The 17637-nt window shown below is 40.2% G+C and overlaps 1 long non-coding RNA gene across 1 annotated transcript in view; it reads right to left on the bottom strand.

The window, feature by feature from the left end:
• The window catches only part of LOC126198925 (uncharacterized), a 105348-nt gene extending 89487 nt beyond the window's left edge, over positions 1-15861 (bottom strand). The window contains exon 1 of the long non-coding RNA XR_007540113.1: positions 15782-15861. This is a non-coding gene — a long non-coding RNA (uncharacterized LOC126198925). The remainder of the gene's footprint in view (positions 1-15781) is intronic.
• Between the last annotated feature and the right edge of the window lie 1776 nt (positions 15862-17637).

Raw genomic sequence — 17637 nt, 5'->3', positions numbered from 1 at the left:
TCTCATAAGCCCGATCTATATTAGGGTAGCGAACGAAAAGTAACAAAAAATATTTTGCGTGCTGCAGGTCATGGCTGGGAAGCGGACAACAGCCCGCCGCCGCCAGTGAACACACTGGTTTTACAAGTGGGAGTTGTTGGCAACGACCTCTTGTATTAAATAACGGATAATGGTAGCAACAATTACTAGCAGATTTTAATGTGAATCTTCGCCTTCACATGTTTTCTACTTAAATGTTTTTGGACAATGTTGTATTTTATTGAGATTTTTCTTCTATTTTTTTTTCTCTTATGTCTTCCTGTTAGAAAATATTTTTCGAAGGAGTTGGTACAGTGGTTATGGAAGTAGGTCTCTTTAAAAATTAAAAAAATCGATTTTTAACATAAAAATGTTCGCTGGCATGTCTAATTTACTTCAGCGTTCATTCCAAGTTCGCCAGAAACTTCGTTATCGAGTTACAAGTCGAGTTGTGAAGAAGAGTCTCCGAAAACTAAGCGCAACGGGGATAAAAGTAGTCGACATTCAATGTCAACGACAGCATAACAGGCATTATGGAAATTATGAACGCGCTCGAACTTGAGATCAGACCAGCTTTTACAAAATCTGCACGAAAGCGGACGAAAACAGTATCGAACGAGCAGAGCAGCGGATGACAGAAGCTGCCAAAGAGACCCCCATGATTACCATGGCCACGAAAAACATGGAGGACTGCCTCCTTTGGATCTGGAAGGATTATGTATACTCCAGGGATCACTGACTGATGGTATCTTTAGCTCAACTACAAATAATGTAACCTCAAACTTTAAACGCGTTATTCTCGGAACCATATTTTTCAAATTGGCTGGAAACTTAACTTTAGAACGGTATATACGATTTTGATTGGACGTTGATGCCGGCATTCTAAATTGAATTCTCTGTCAGCGTACATAGCCAGTTTGCGATGTCTTTAAAAGACTATTTTCGATTTTCGGTGCATGCTTTTGCCTCGATTTTGTAGGCGAAGAAAATGACATTTGTTTCAACACGCCAGCATTTTGTTAGAACGTAATATTTTTCAACTACTTCGTGTATGCTGATAGAAAATATATTCAAAATGACTTATACAAAATTATTTTTCCGTAGGTCCAAGAGGAGGACTTCGGGAATTCTGGCTGATGACCAATGTTTCGGTTCCAAGGCTTCTTTCCACCTGATGCAGCGGTTACAGGGAGTGTCCGATGTACACACAAGAATGATTTCTTTAAGCCAAAAATGAGGAATAATATATCATCAAATTAGCCTTACTTTTATTTTACTACAAAACTCACAAAAATCACTTGCTTTTAATGTGTTCAAAGAGGGCGACCCGTTAAGTCATTAGAACTGCATTCGGATCACCATATGGTCAGCGAAGTTTAATTTTATCATCGTTTCTCTGTATCTATTAACGACAATGGTAGAGCCGTTCTTTTCATAAGGATTTCCTTCCCCAACCTCGTTCGGGCCGAGTTTGTAATTCTGTGCTTACGACGTAGTCTACGACAGAACTTTTAATCCTGTTTTTCCTTTCCTTCTCGGCTTTTTTTTATCATCAGTCTTCTGACTGATTTGATGCGATCCGCTACGAATTCTTGCCCCGCGCCAGCCTTTTCGTTTCAGAGCGACACTCGCACCATATGTCCTCAATTATTTGCTGGATGTATTCCAGTCTCTGTCTTCGCCTACAGTTTTTACCCGCTACAGTTTTCTCTAGTACCACGGAGGTTAATCCCTGATGCTTTAGCACACGTTCTCTCATGCTGTACCTTCTTCTTGTCACTGTTTTTCATATGTTTCTTTCATCACCGACTCTTCGGAGAACCTCCTCAATCCTTATTTTATCAGACCACCTCACTCTCAACTTCCTTCTGTAGCATAACATCTCAAACGTTCTGGTTTTCCCACAGTCCATGATTCCATATCTCAGGAAATATGCTTTCTATATTATGCATACAATTTGACACTGCCAAATGATAAGTGCGCTAAACACATTACACTTTCTTAACCTACTGTATATGCTATAGAATCTGAAGTGCTTTTCAACTTTATATTCTTTCGAAAACAGGGGTGACGGATGTTTCAAGAAGGATTATTTCCAGTACCTTGCCAAAGTGAAACTTGTCTGTTGCTTATATTTTCCGAACTAAACTTTGATAAAAACAATCTTGGATTCATTTGAACTCCTGTGCACAATGGGGCACACAGATGGAATCATAGTTTTCAACAGGACTACGTAGTCGGTATAATTACACGCTTCCGTAAGAATTGATCCATGGCTTCCCCAGTGACTGCTCCTTCTATGATTGTTTCTCGTTTATGAACACGATTTTTGAATGATATTGCACTATTAGATTGGAAATAATCAAAAACTTTGCGGGTTGAAGTTTGTCACGTCCGCAGCTTGTGGTCGTGCGGTAGCGTTCTCGCTTCCCCCGCCCGGGTTCCCGGGTTCGATTCCCGGCGGGGTCAGGGATTTTCTCTGCATCGTGATGACTGGGTGTTGTGTGATGTTCTTAGGTTAGTTAGGTTTAAGTAGTTCTAAGTTCTATGAGACTGATGACCATAGATGTTAAGTCCCATAGTGCTCAGAGCCATTTGAACCATTTTGAAGTTTGTCACATTCTTCATTGTTCTTCCGAAATTACTGGTATGTAGAGGGTGAACCACATATTTGCGGGGCTCGTTACCACAGCACCCTTACGTAGCCGTGCATTAATGTGGAAACTGACGACACCTAACTTCTGAAACTATTTGGTCCATGAGCTCCAGACATCCATTTAAAGTCAACACAAACCACAAATGTGACCGAATTGTGAAAAAGTACTTTCCTTGATCGATCAGCGAAATTACTATCTGTACAATGATAGAAAGTGAATTTTTTAGTCTCTATTTTACTAGTTAATGTTTGTGAACTTGGCTATAACTACGCTAAAAACATATCCACATGAAAGTTTTGTCTAGCGGCAATTTTGTCCTCATTTCGAGTGAGATTTTCGTGATATACTTATCGATATTCATGAACAGTGCCTGAATCAGTATACAAAAGCAACTATGTTTTACTAACAATAGGTAAAAGCAGAAGTAGTGCACACAAACATCTGTTGCACATATAATTCCAGTCACCGGTTATTTCTGAATAAAGAGGGCGATCGAACAATTCTTATTAGAGAACAAATGTCGCCCATGGCTTTGAAGTTGGATGTACAAGGGCAGAATGAGAAACGTAAGCTACGGACTACATGGGCATCTTGATCCATCTGATTGGTGAAGCATCGATCTCCGAAGGGGAAGACAGGAGTTCGATTCCATGTTTGAGTAATTTTCTTCTTAAACTTACACCTCAAAGTCATGCCATAATATAATCGTAGGAAAATAACTTGCGTCTGTCAACTACTTCATCCTAAAGAGGACATTACGTTACGTACTACACTGAACCGACAAAGCAGTAAAATGGATGGACGTTATTCCATATGATAGAGTTCTTGTAACGGTATTGTGCAAAAGCTTACCTCACTCATCTCACACCAACGTGGAACAGTTCTATCAAACAGGAAATGATAAAGTTATTTTGAGTTTCCTGTCGAAGCTAGATCAGCATCTCATCCAAACGAGGACTGGGACAGTAAAAAGAATTTACAGGTCCGGTTCCGCGTCACAGAATTTTAAATGTAAATAGTTTATATGCGCTTGTCATTCCGCTGCCAGCATCAACATACTGGCGACAATAAAGAAACGCACGCGTCAAACTATCATCACGTGAAATGCTCTGTAAAATCGCCTGTGAGATCACGCACACGGCTGCGAATGCAGCCATGTATGCACGCATCAACGGCATTCTCTCCGTATACCGTGGAAGCGAACTGAGAGAATTTGTTTGTTCAGGACACTGTATGGAAATTTGTAGAGAGCTCTTGCCAGTGTGACTACTATGCCGTGGATTATTTGAGCAAGTACCATACACAATACGAGGGAAATAGAAGGAATAAGGTCCACGGCACGCTGTTAAATTAATTAAAGGGATTCTTCTGTTTGATACAATGTTTTGGCGATCCCTTACACTTGGTACAATATTTCGTGAAGAAAATTACAGACAGAGTTTAATAAAAGTTTAATTTTTCTTGCTTGTCAGAAAATGCTTTCTTCATTGTTCTGGATTTCTGGTACCCGAATTTTGGTGATATCGAGTGTTCCCAGGAACCTCTCATAGAGTAATACAAGCCCTTAACAGTTTTATCTCTCAGTCGACCAACAACAGCTACTATTTTCACAGGCACTAGTGAAACGACAGTCAGAAAGAATAGTCATGAAAATAAAAAGTACATTGAAGAATGGCGAACATAAGTAGCAAAGAAAATAGATAAATTATATAATGTGAGTCTTCAGAGAGTTCCTCTTCGCCGTTCAGCGCTTCAGCATCCTTGCTAGGATGTTATTCAGGACGTCTGTAGATTCCTTACCGATAACGATCTCGGCAGCGTGGAGATATGTAAAGAGAGCGCACATTACACCAAAGGAAAGAAGTGAGTTTGAATCCTGATGCTGTCTTGGACATACAAAGCAGCGACGCTCGAAAAATATTTGGAGCAAAATGTAAAAAATGAAACTTCAGCTGTGATAACTAAGAAAAGAAACGGTTAGTGTTTGTTGAATTATATTGTTAAAAAACATAAGAGATTTAGGAAGTTTATGAAAATGAGCTGAAGAGCTTATAGGAGGAAGTACGTCTCAGAGAAAACATTACTAAAAGCAAGTACGATGAATCAGTTCATAAATTATTGTGAGTTAATCAGTCCCATAACAAATGGCAACAGAATTTTTTATAATAGTAAATTACATCTTTACCGCACATCGAAATTCACATCTCTTCCATTTGAAATATGATCCATTGTAGTCAAGATCTATGACTCAAAGGAAAATCGAAACATAAAATGTAAATCACATCATATGCAAGTAAACATTTTCTCTGTGACATAGTTTTTATTGATAATCGCTCTAACGTTTTTCAATTTTTCATCTGCGTGAATTTCAAGTTTCGTAATGAAACGAATTTTTTATTGATTCTAAGAATAAAAAATACTATACATGCAACGTATTTCAAATGGTATGCAGACAAAGAGTAACAACTGCATATTACGAGAATGTGCTGAAAATTAATGCCTTCAAACTTTTTATGTGAAAACTCTTTAGACTTTTTGAATAAAATAAACGCTACTAGCATACTATATCTTTATTCATCATATCCACGTATTTGCAGCCCTGTGCCACTACAGGACTCCGAATTGTAGCGTGTAACGGGGAGGTGGTAACATGTCGGTACGTCAGAAACAGGGTGCTGTAATCGAGCTTCGGATTCGAAGTCTTCGTCCACACATGGGATACCCTCTCTTCAGCATATAATGCCACATCACACACAAAAGCTGCGACATCTGCAGCAATCGGACGCCTTGGGTTCACTGGCATCGATTATCCTCCATACAGTCCCAAAATGTCCCATACGATTTCATCTGTTTCTAAAAAAGGACTTCACTTTGATAGTGGTGAAGCGGCGTAAGCTGAGGTGAGTTTGTGGCTCCATCAACATTGTCAGACAATCGACAGCGACTGTATCAACAAACTGATCTCTCCTTGGAGAAATGTGTTCGTCAGCGTAAAGAACATTTAAGGAAGAACAGAGAGAGCACTAGAAGTCTAGGTCTATGGATTCATTGTAGGTGGTACGGACAGACAGTCTTGAATTAATTTTGAGCACGTTTTCCGAAAAATGTGTTGAGCAGTCAATTCGGCAGTCCACGCGCAACTAAATACCTCAGACCTTGTAGCTACAAACAGGCCAAACCTTATCGACGGTGTCGGTACAGAGACGGGAATTAGTGATCATGATGTCATCATAACGACTATGGATACGAAAGTTCATAAATCAATCAAGAACGCTAGGAGAGTGTTTCTTTTAGAAAGTGCAGATAAGCAGTTGTTAACATCTCACTTAGACAATGAACTTCTATCATTTAGTTCCAGTGTGAATTATGGGGAAAGTTTTAACAGATTGTAGATCCTGCTCTGATCGAGTGCGTGCTTGGTTCAAATGGCTCTGAGCACTATGGGACTTAACATCTGAGGTCATCAGTCCCCTAGAACTTAGAACTACTTAAACCTAACTAACCTAAGGACATCACACACATCCATGCCCGAGGCAGGATTCGAACGTGCGACCGAAGCGGTCTCGCGGTTCCAGACTGTAGCGCCTAGAACCGCACGGCCACTCAGGCCTGCGAGTGCGTGCTTAGTAAGTGTACTAAGGACGGGACAATTCAGCCGTGGTTTAGCAACGAAATTCGGAAAATGCAGAGGAAGCAAAGGCTGTTGCCGTCTCGGTTCAGGTGAAAGCGCAAGTGACGACAGGCAAAGGTTAGTAGAGATTCGTGCATCTTCGGGAAGATCGATGCGCGAAGCATACAGTAACTATCACCGTCATACCTTAGCAAAAGATGTGGCCGCGAACCCAAGAAAACTCATAGAAGACACATAGAAACATATCGTCGGTTGACCATCGTACAGAGTCCCGTATGGACGACACAGTAATCATCATCCCTGGCGTGGAGAAATAACCGAAAGTCTTGAAAACAAATAAGTCGCCAGGTCCGTAAGCAATTTCAGTTCGGTTTTACAAAGATCATTCTACGACATTGAATCTTTACCTAGCTTCCATTTATTGCTAATCTCTCTTCCAACGCAAAGCCCCAAGCGAATGGAGGAAAGCGCATATGACTCCTGTGTAAAAGAGGGGTAAATAAACAGACCCGCAAAATTAAAGACGAGTAACCTTAACATTACTTTGCTGCAGAATTCTAGAACATTGAGTTCGAATATAATAAATTTCTTAGGGACCGAAAAGCTTATGTCCACGAATCAGCCCGGTTTTTGGAAGCACCGCACTTGTGAAACTCAGCTTGCCCATTTCATCATGAGATACTGCGAACTATGGATGAAGGGCAACAGGCAGATTCATATTTCTGGATTTACGAAAAGCATTTGACACGGTACCCCAAGGCAGACTGTTAACTAAGGTATGAGCATACGGAATAGCTTCCAAAATAAGTGAGTGACTCGAAGACTCCTTAAGTAACAGAACCCAGAATGTCGTCCTCGATGCACGACTGTTCATCAGGCCAAGTATACCGTCAAGAGTGCCCCAGAGAAGTTGATAGACCGCTATTATTCTCTTTATACACAAATTATCTGGTGGACAGAGTGGGCAGCAATCTGGCGTTGTTTGCCGATGATGCTGTGTTATAACGTAAGGTGCCGAAGATGTGTGACTGTAGGTTGATAGATTTACACAAAATATCTAATTCGTGCGACAAATGTAGAGAAATGTACGTTAATGTGAATTAATAAGAAAATCAAACCCGTAATGATCGAATACAGCAGCGACTGCTTGACAGAGTCACGTCGTTGAAATATCTGGGCTTAATGTTGCAAAGCGATATGAAATGGAACGACATGTGAAGACTGTTGTAGGGAAGGCGAATGGCTGGCTTCGGTTTATTGGGAGAATTTTGGGAAAGTGGCGTACATCAGTAAAGGAGAACGCATATAGGACGCTAATGCGACCTATGCTTGAGCACTGCTCGAGTATTTTGGATCTGCAGCAGGTCTGGTTAAAGGAGGACGTGGAAGGAATTCAGAGACGGGCTACGTTTGGCACCGGTTAAGTTCGAACAAAACGCAAATGTCACGGAGATGCATCGGGAACTTAAAATGGAATCTGTGGAGGGAAGACGAAATTCGTTTCGAGGAACACTATTAAGAAAATTTAGAGAACTAGTAGCCACGAATTCCTCTCCTGTGCCAACCTCTTCATCTCAGAGTAGCACTTGCAACCTACGTCGTCTATTATTTGCTGGATGTATCCCAATGTCTGTCTTCCTCTACAGCTTTTACCTTCTGCAGCACCCTCTAGTACCATGGACATTATTCGCTGATATCTTGACTGATGTCCTACCATTCTGCCCCTTCTTCTTGTCGGTGTTTTCCATATATTATTTTCCTCTCCGCTTCCGCGCATAATCTTCTCATTCCTTACCTTTTCAGTCCAACTAATTTTCAACGTCCGTCTGTTCAAATGGTTCAAGTGGCTCTGAGCACTATGGGGCTTAACATCTATGGTCATCAGTCCCCTAGGATTTAGAACTACTTAAACCTAACTAACCTACGGACAGCACACAACACCCAGTTATCACGAGGCAGAGAAAATCCCTGACCCCGCCGGGAATCGAGCCCGGGAACGTCCATCTGTAACACCAGTCTCGTATGCTTCGATTCTCTTCCGTTCCGGTTTTTCCACAGTCCACGTTTCAGTGTCATGAAATGCTGTGCTCTAGAGGTGCGTTCTCAGAAATTTCTTCCTCAAATTAAGGTTTATGTTTGACACTAGTAGGCTTCTTTTAGCCAGGAATGACCTTTTTCCCAGTCTTAGTCTGCTTTTGATGTTCTCCTTGCTCCGTCCGTCATGGAGTACTTTACTGCCTAGGTAGCAGAAATCCTTAACTTCATTTACTTCGTAACCACCCTAAGGTTAAGGGGAGCACCACTGAAATTTCAACCCGGTCACAAAGAAATCGCAGCGGGCTGAAAATTTGTCTCATAACATATCTTGGCATGCTGGATTCAGTGGGTGAACCCAGTTTGTTAAACAAATTTTGTTACCGTTTTTGAATTATTGAGTTTTGAAGAAATCATTTATTTTTTTTAACCTATACGTGGAGTTGTTGGTTATTCACAAAAAAAAGTTTGACCTAAAAATGTTTAAAATTGACAGAGAGGTAGTATTTTTTTACTGTGTCCGTTTCGATTTTTTCAAGAAACTTGAAGTATAGTTAGTTTTTTATCACTAGTTTCACTAGTTAGATATGGCTCAAAATGGCTCTGAGCACTATGAGACTTAACTTCTGAGGTCATCAGTCCCCTAGAACTCAGAACTACTTAAACCAAACTAACCTAAGGACATCACACACATCCATGCCCGAGGAAGGATTCGCACCAGCGACCGTAGCGATCACGCGGTTCCAGACTGTAGCGCCTAGAACCGCTCGGCCACTCCGGCCGGCAGTTGGATATGCATACTACAGAAATGTAATTGACATATTAATTTTATATGAATATGTCTGTATACTTGCATAAGCTGCACGTACATCCTTAATCGTGTATGCATATTTGTCTATCTACACGTACATCCGAAACCAAAGGAAATAAATAAGTGTAAGGATAATTCTTTTTTTTCTGGCAGGGCGGATTCAATTGTCAACTGGAAAGTAAATATTTATAGAAGTTTCTGGACCTTACTTTACGTTGTTTTATTCGTATCGCGACATATACACACACTCTCGTGGCAAAGCCGCTGCAGTCTACCAACTGTAACGCGATGAGAAAGACCGCCTATTGATGACAGCATGACGCCTGGCGGCCAGAAAAGACCCACTTTCAACCAGCCATACCCGCAGCCGACGAACCCCCCGTACAGACTCAGAGGAGACGGGAATGTGTGATGTAATACGTAAATTGAAAATAAAGAGTCCCATTTTCAAACGTATCAAGACGTCGTTTATTTATTTTTCTTTCATACTTGACAGAACGTTGTATAATGCCGCAGTAAATCTGTTTTGCGCTAAATTCTTGTCACCTGTTAAAAATACAGAATTTTTATGATAGATTTACACTTTTCGTATGTATAGAATGTTATTAAGGTCACTATATTTCAATTTCTTTGAAAAAATAAAAACGGTAGAGACGAAAAAATGCTACTTTTGTGTCATTTTAAAAATTTTTGGTTCAAAACATTTTTATGGGTACACTCCGTGATAATCAGTAACTCCACGTATAGCTTAGAAAAAAATATTGATTTTTTTCAAAAATCTAAAATTCAAAAGTGTGGAAAAAGTTTGTTTAGCAAATTGGATTTACCTACTGAATTCAGCAGGCCAAGATATGTTATAAAACAATTTTTTAGCTCATTGCGACGTTTTTGCTACTGGTTTGAAATTTCACCAGTACCTCCCCCCCCCCCCCACCCCCTTACGTTTCTCGCTGTCGTCATTTCTGCTACCTCTCATTACTTTAATCTCTCTTCAATTTACTATCAATCCGTACTCTGTAGACTGTTCATTCCGTTCAGCTGATTTAATTGCTCTCCTGAACCTTTCTTTTATTTCCATCACTGCTTCTTCGATGTGTAGATTGAATAGTTGGGGCGAAAGACTGAATCCGTTACTCACAACATTTTTAATTCGAGCACTTTGTTCTTGATGTTCCACTCTTATTATTACCTCTTATCATATACATGCTGTATATTACATGTCTCCACCTGTAGCTTATCCCTATCTTCTTCAGAATTTCGAACATCTTGCACAATCTGACATTGTCACACGCTTTTCCCAGGTCGACAAATCCTATGAACGTATTTTGATATTTCTTTAGTCTTGCTTCCATTATGACCGTAACGTTAGAACTGCCTCTCTGATGCGTTTACATTTCCTAAAGCTAAACTGATCGCCATCTAACAAATCCTCAATTTTAATTTCCATTCTTCTGTACATTATTCTTGTCAGCAACTTGGCTGCATGAGTTGTTAAGCTGACTGTGCGATAATTCTACCACTTGCCGCTGTTGCAGTCTTCGGAATTGTGTGGATGATATTTTTCCGAAAGTCGGATGGTATATCGTCAGACTCAAATATATCGCACACCCGCGCGAATAATTGTTCTGTCGCCTCCTCCAACAATGATTTTAGAAATTCTGATGGAATGTTATCTATCCCTTCTGCCTTATTTGATCATGAGTCTTCCGAAGTTCTTTTAAATTCTGATTCTAATACTGGATCCCCTATTTCTTTCCTATAGATTTCTGTTTCTTCTTCAATCGCATCAGACAAGTCTTTCCCCTCATAGAGGAACATGTATTTTCGTGCACTAAAGTTAGTGATGGCTTTGTAAAGGTATATTAACAATAAAACAGTGAAAGTAAAAGGTCTGTTAACATAGAGGGTGACCAATATTTTGCCATATGAAATAAAATCGTCATAACTTCTGAACGGTTAGCGTTAGAACGTTCAAAGTGCACAACTGGCTACGGTGCACTATGGAAATTAGTACGGTTTTGTTTAGCGACGAAGAGCACTTTCATTTATACGGGTTCGTCAATTCGCAAAATTTGCGCATTTGGGGGACTAAGAATCCGCATTTCGCGATCGAGAAGTCTCTTCACCCTGTGTCGTGTGAAATATCCAGGCACGGAATAATCGATGCGATATTTCTTGATGGCATGGTGAATACCGAACGTTACGTGACGTTTTTGGACGATGATTTCATCCCCATTATCAAAACTGGCTCTGATTTCAACAAGATGTGGTTCATGCAAGATGGATGTCGACTCCATCCAAGCAGGAGAGTGTTTGATGTCCTGGAGGAGCACTTTGGGGACCACATTCTGGCTATGGGGTACCCAGAGGCTACTGGCATGGGCCTCGATTGGCCGCCATAATCTCGGGGTCTGAACACACGCGACTCCTCTTTGTGGGGCTATAATAAAGACAAGGTGTGCAGCAAGAATGCCGAAACCACTGCTGAACTGAAAAGACCCATTCAGGAGGTCATAGACAGCATCGATGTTCCGACACTCCAGCGGGTCATGCAGAACTTCGCTATTCGCCTGAGCTACCTTATCGCCAATGATGGCAGGCATATCGAACGTATCATAACCTAAAGACGAGTATCTGCAGTGACGTTTACAAGTTGAAAAAAGTGTGGTGCACGCCGTAGTTTGTAACTAATTTACGTTTTTCTTCACATCGTTCAATAATTGTAACCTTGTACTTTCATTGGCGGCATTGCCATTTCACTGTTCCAAACAACTTTAGCATCTCAGAAATCTTGAGAGTGGAATAGATGTTTACGTAAAGTGGTTCGTTCAGAATGGTCTGTACTCTCACTTCTTAGTGTTAAAACATCTTGTGTACAGATTGGTAGTATTTTCAGACAGTCAATGATTGCTGCAAGAACTGACAGGCGAATCTATGAGTAAACGAATTTAATATACTAATGAACAGACGAAACATTGTTAGACTAAATAAACAATGATATTAGCTCCAATACTCATATATCTAAAGATGCTCATAAAGGATTTGTGACAAGAAGTACATATAAAGGAACTTAAAGGCTAAACAGTAGCCGAAAATTTCATTCGCTGGTAGGGGTGCATTATCGTTAGAAGAAGTCGTTTACAAAATTTAGAGTTTCTTACCCGTCTGGAATTATTACCAAGTAGGACTGAATGAAAATATATCTTCAGTGGCAGAAGCTAAAGTAATGGTGCTATACGATGAGAATCAGTTTTCTCATTTTTTCAAATTTTCCTCCAGATAAACGAGAATCCTCGTTCAAATACTGCACTGGGAGGCATGAAAGTAAGAACGAGTAACATAAATTTTATCATCTGGTACCAGTCAAAATATTTTGGCTCCGATAATTGTGACTTATTTAAGCCTTATCATCAAACTCGCGTTCGCTCGCTAAAACGTTTTCAGCATAACTACACGCTGTTTAATTTTTCTTAATAATCTATTGATTGTGATGGTGGTTGAGGAAGTTAGAAACCCTTGTTGGGCTGGAAGCTGTTACTGTTGCACCACAGCACAATTCACGACATTATTATCAAGAAAAGTCAAACGACGCATACCCACGTTACAATTATTTTTGTCTGTATAAATGAAAGGCTACCTAAAGAAACATAACTGAATCGGAGGAGAGATGGAATTCAATGTGAATACTTCTGGGAAAAGATTAATTACAGCTACCCTGAATCTAAAATACCAGTAAACCTACTGAATAAGAAAACATAAACTGCTTGGTTGTCAGAGAAGAGACGGTTTCGGATATGGTTACCAAGAGCTGGAGGCAAATCTCTAGGTCCATATTCAGCAGAATGAGGAATTTACAGAGTTGTTATTCCTGATATTTCGAGATGTCATTTCCATATGGTGAAATTTTGGATACGGTCTATTCCATTGTATGGAGCCGAACCATTTTCCTCGAAAGAACATACTGTAAAATGACTGAAAACTGAGGAGCTATTGTTTCACAAGAGAAACCTGATATAATGAAGGAAGGACACATCAGGAACAACGTAATTCTTAAGGACACATTAAAGAAGATAAATTATTTCAGGTTATGTTCATCTTAATAATAAATTGTTAGTGAAACTGAATGTCTCGAAATCTCACTGTGAATAAATAAACAAACAAACTGGACACTGGCTGGAGATGGATTTGATCAGCGTACTTTAAGACCGTATATCCTTAAATACTGAAATGCAACAAATTTATAAAGATGGCGATGTTGTCTTCCAGAAGGCTCTTTCAAAAGGAGGCAGAAGGATAAAATCCCACTTTTTGCAGCACATTTTCGTCTCTGACGCTAGTTTAATTCCAATTATAACGATTACGGTTTCTTCCTTATGGTAATTTTCAAGGGGAGGCTTTCACGCCTACTTTTCACAAATCACTAAGACATGAAATGTCCCTAATATGTTTACAAATTTGTGTTGTGCGTAGACTGGATGACTGCCATAGTGTTACTGACCGAAACTTTCCTTCAAGAAGCTTCACATGCCTGTGATAAACGCATAAATTCGAAGGTCGTCGAGGCATGGTAGACGAAGAACGTCGTACTTTAGGAACGAAGAACACGAAACGACAAATGGTGAAACTTTTGCCTCCAAGTAATAACATAATTACCTGCTGATTGTTAAAGGGTCATTCCACACCAAGTAGACCAGTTTTAGAAATCGTCCTCACCTGACCAGTTCGAATTACAATAAAAATTTGAACACATATTCCATGTAGAATAAATGTAAGTTGTGTAAGTTTTCACCTTAAGATATAAAAGTTCCAGGATTTTCAATGGGTAGCTACAAAATGATATGCAAGCTCTACGGCAGTTCTGGACAAACTCAAGACAGCGTAAAATTGTACAAAATGCTCTTACTGAAGTGATGGTGTAGTGAACAGTAATATTTTCAGTCTTGTTTTCTTAACCTTATCCAGAAAGCCCCCAAAATGAACAAACCATTTTCTAGTACAAGACTAGCTATTCGTGTTAATGAAACAAAAATTAAGAAAGTAGGAGCAGATAACATTTATCGATATATCAAAGGATGTACAAATTTTGTGCAAAAGCTTTGGTGACATGTATCCATGTTAATAACTTTTCCAATATTCACAAATGACTGTTGCCATATACTTTGTTTGGCCAAAACCTATAGCAGTCTAAAAAATGATTAAAAATTCTCAGAATTGATTTTTTTCTCAGCTTTGATATCATGTGGCACGGAAACTGTGAACGGCACAGCCTTGAAACTCTAACAGTCTGGAAGGACTAAAAGTTGTGCTACTAGAGTTACGCTCTACCACAGCTATGATTCGGTGTTTTGGTACAGTACATAAATGACCTAATAAGATTAACGGTAGTATTGGTAGCGGTGGTGGGCGAAGAAATGAATGCATCACAGAAACTGCGAGCTGACGACTTCCCTTGTTTCTTGTTCATTTGTTTTGCACATAATCAGAACCATACACTATTCAGTGATAATCCACTGTGTATTTTATATCCTTCCAGAATAGAAATTGCATTTCATAAGTAATAAAAATTAGCTTAACTTCTGCGCTTATACACAACCAAAGCAATTACTTTTGATCAAATACAGTTTACATGCACCACCATAAAAAATATACGTAATTATTGTCGATATTTTGTACTTAATAGAACGTTCATCATGATCAAAGGTAAAAGTTTCCTGTTATTATTTATAAATGTGGAAATTAGTCATGAATAACAAATAACAGAAACATGTTGGAGCGATGTTTGACATATCTTTGTTTTGTGTTTTTTTAATTTTACTTTTTTTGTTGTAGAAATTGCATTTTATACTGCTATATGAGAAACCTGCAATGTTCTATTTATTTTTTACTACAATAGCCCTCCGTTTCGGGTTATAAATCAACAATTTCTATTAGAACCTGAGTTAAACACTGATAATTTCAATTTTGCTACAAATACTGCTTTCTTTGAGTGTCAGAGAGGAGGGTAACAACGTAGAACAAATATTTTCCGTAGGTTACATGGGGCTTTATATACCCTCACTCAGTTTCTAGACAGTTAACCAGGGGGAACAAAGTGAGACCCTGATTGCATACACAAACAAAGCGATCGAAATGAGATAACGCCCAATAGGTATGCAACACACCTTGCGTATAAGCAATGCGGTTAAGACCTTAACTAAGCACAGCTAGTACGTACTGCTGTATACGCTTAGTTATGGTAGTCTACCTTACCGTATGGCAGTTTTCCAACTCTGTGTGTTACTGATCTGCACTGGGTTACTATTGCTAACTCTAAACTGTTCCATTTTGACTAAACTTTCGTAGAGCTCATACAACGTTTTGCTGCTTCTACTGAAAGCCTCGCAAATCACGATTTTTTTGATACCTTAAACTCAAATTTTTGCAAAGCTTTGAGATTTTTGCGGAATTTCATTCAGACTGGGGATGGTTAGGTGGGCAACCATCGGTCATCTGCTACGGAAAGGCCCTAAAGCAAAATGAAGCTAGTGGCTACAGGACAGCGTGATTCAGAATACAAGCGGATTTGTTGAGCGTAGCATACTCGGAGGGGGGTGGCTCGCTTGGCCACTCCCCGCGGCGGCCGACACTTACCGTCTTCGGCGGCGGCGGCGGCGGCGAGCGCGAGAGCTGCCAGGAGGGCGGCTGCCGTGTACCTGCGGGCGGGCATGCTGAGCGGCTGTGGCGTGCCGCCGCCTCCGCGCGCCTATATACCCGCCCCCGGGCCGGGGGCGGCGTCGGCGGCGGCACCGACGGCGCGCGCACTCCGCGCCGGGCCCGCCCCCGGCGTCGCCGTCACCGATAATCGAGTCGGATGCGACCAATTACTCCGCGACGGACGACGTCATTTGCATGAAATTGGACTTATTTTGCGCCGCCCGTTACCGTAACGTAGCGGCCGCCGTCACCTGTTGCCGCCACCCCCAGGGGAGGGTGGGGGGGAGGGGATGTCCGGCGATACAGCCGTGTGCCCCCATGTCAAGAACGTCAGGCTGATTACGTCACTACCGTCTGTGATCCAGAGGCGAACACATTCTACACTCAACCTGACCATGCTTGCCAGTTAGCCATACAGGCAAGCTGCTGCACATTTCCAGCAGAATTAGCTGAGGAAATTGTAAATAATGTCTTTCAGAAAATTATTAAGTCGTTCTCTGCAAATGGACTCTCATAAAATTTTGAAAAAAAAAAAAAACACACACAGTATATATAATTCTGTACAGTAAATGACGTAACACCATTGATAAATATCGACTTTGAATGGAAATCTGCTGTAGTGGCAGAATATCCAAGATTTCTGGCAGTGTGCACAGACGAGAAACTGAATTGGAAGAAATACATTGATGATCCACATTGATGATCTGCTGAATTGCATTTGAATTCAGTTACTTATGCTATTAGGGTTATTGCAAATTTTGGTGGTAAACATATTGGTAACTAGACTATTAGGATTATTGTCATTCACATGCTTTAATAATGCTATCATATTTTGGGGGTAATTCATCATTAAGAGGAGAAGTATTCATCGCACAAAACCGAGTACTCAGAATAATAGCTGGAGCCCACCAAAGATCACGTTTCAGACCCCTATTTAAGGCGCTAGGGATTTTCACAGTACGTTCACAATACAAATATCCACTTACGAAATTTGTTATTAATAACCCATTCCAATTCAAAAATAACAGCGAAGTGCGTAGCTACAACCTTTGAAGAAAGGATGATCTTCACTGTTTTGGGTTAAATCTGACTTCCGTACAGAAATGGGTGAATTATGCTGCCACAGAAATCTTTGGTCATTTACTGAATTTCATTAAAAGCCTAACATATAACCAAGCAGCATTAAAAAAAAGAAAGAATATCTGAAGGACAACTCCTTCAACTCAGTAGATGAATTTTTAGATATGAAGTAGCAACTGTAAAGAAAGAGAGAATTATATCGTGTTAATAAACATTTTGTAAATCTGACCCAGTCCACATCATTACGAAATGTCGTAGTTATGATGTATGAAACAAGTATTAATGTAATGTAATAAAGTAAAGGGCAGACTTCTTTACTCTCATCCAAGCCAAGCGCTGCCCAGTCCAAGTAGGCTAAAGGAAGTTTGCTTGCCCGTCTTGCAGCAGTGCTGTGCTACATAGCAGTTTATTCTGTGCGGTTTCATTGTGCTGATATGAGTAGGGTTAGGAACTTGAAAAGTTCCTTTTTACCAGGGTATCACAAGTTGAGGCTCAATGAAACATATATTCACTTTGAGCAATTGTATGCCAGACAATGTAGGATTTAATTTGTTCTTTTTTCCCTTTTCGGCGTATTTCTCACTTATTTATTTATTTATTTCGATATTAACGGTTTTTTCTGCAGCTTCACCCTCTTTCGACTTCTACTGACTATTCTCAATTCGAACCATCGCCAGGTCACCTCCAACACATGTTTTCCGCAGAGCAGAACC

Source organism: Schistocerca nitens, chromosome 8 (assembly GCF_023898315.1).
Source record: "Schistocerca nitens isolate TAMUIC-IGC-003100 chromosome 8, iqSchNite1.1, whole genome shotgun sequence".
In the NCBI taxonomy this organism is placed as follows: Eukaryota; Metazoa; Arthropoda; class Insecta; order Orthoptera; family Acrididae; genus Schistocerca; species Schistocerca nitens.
This window is presented reverse-complemented; position numbering and strand designations above follow the sequence as displayed.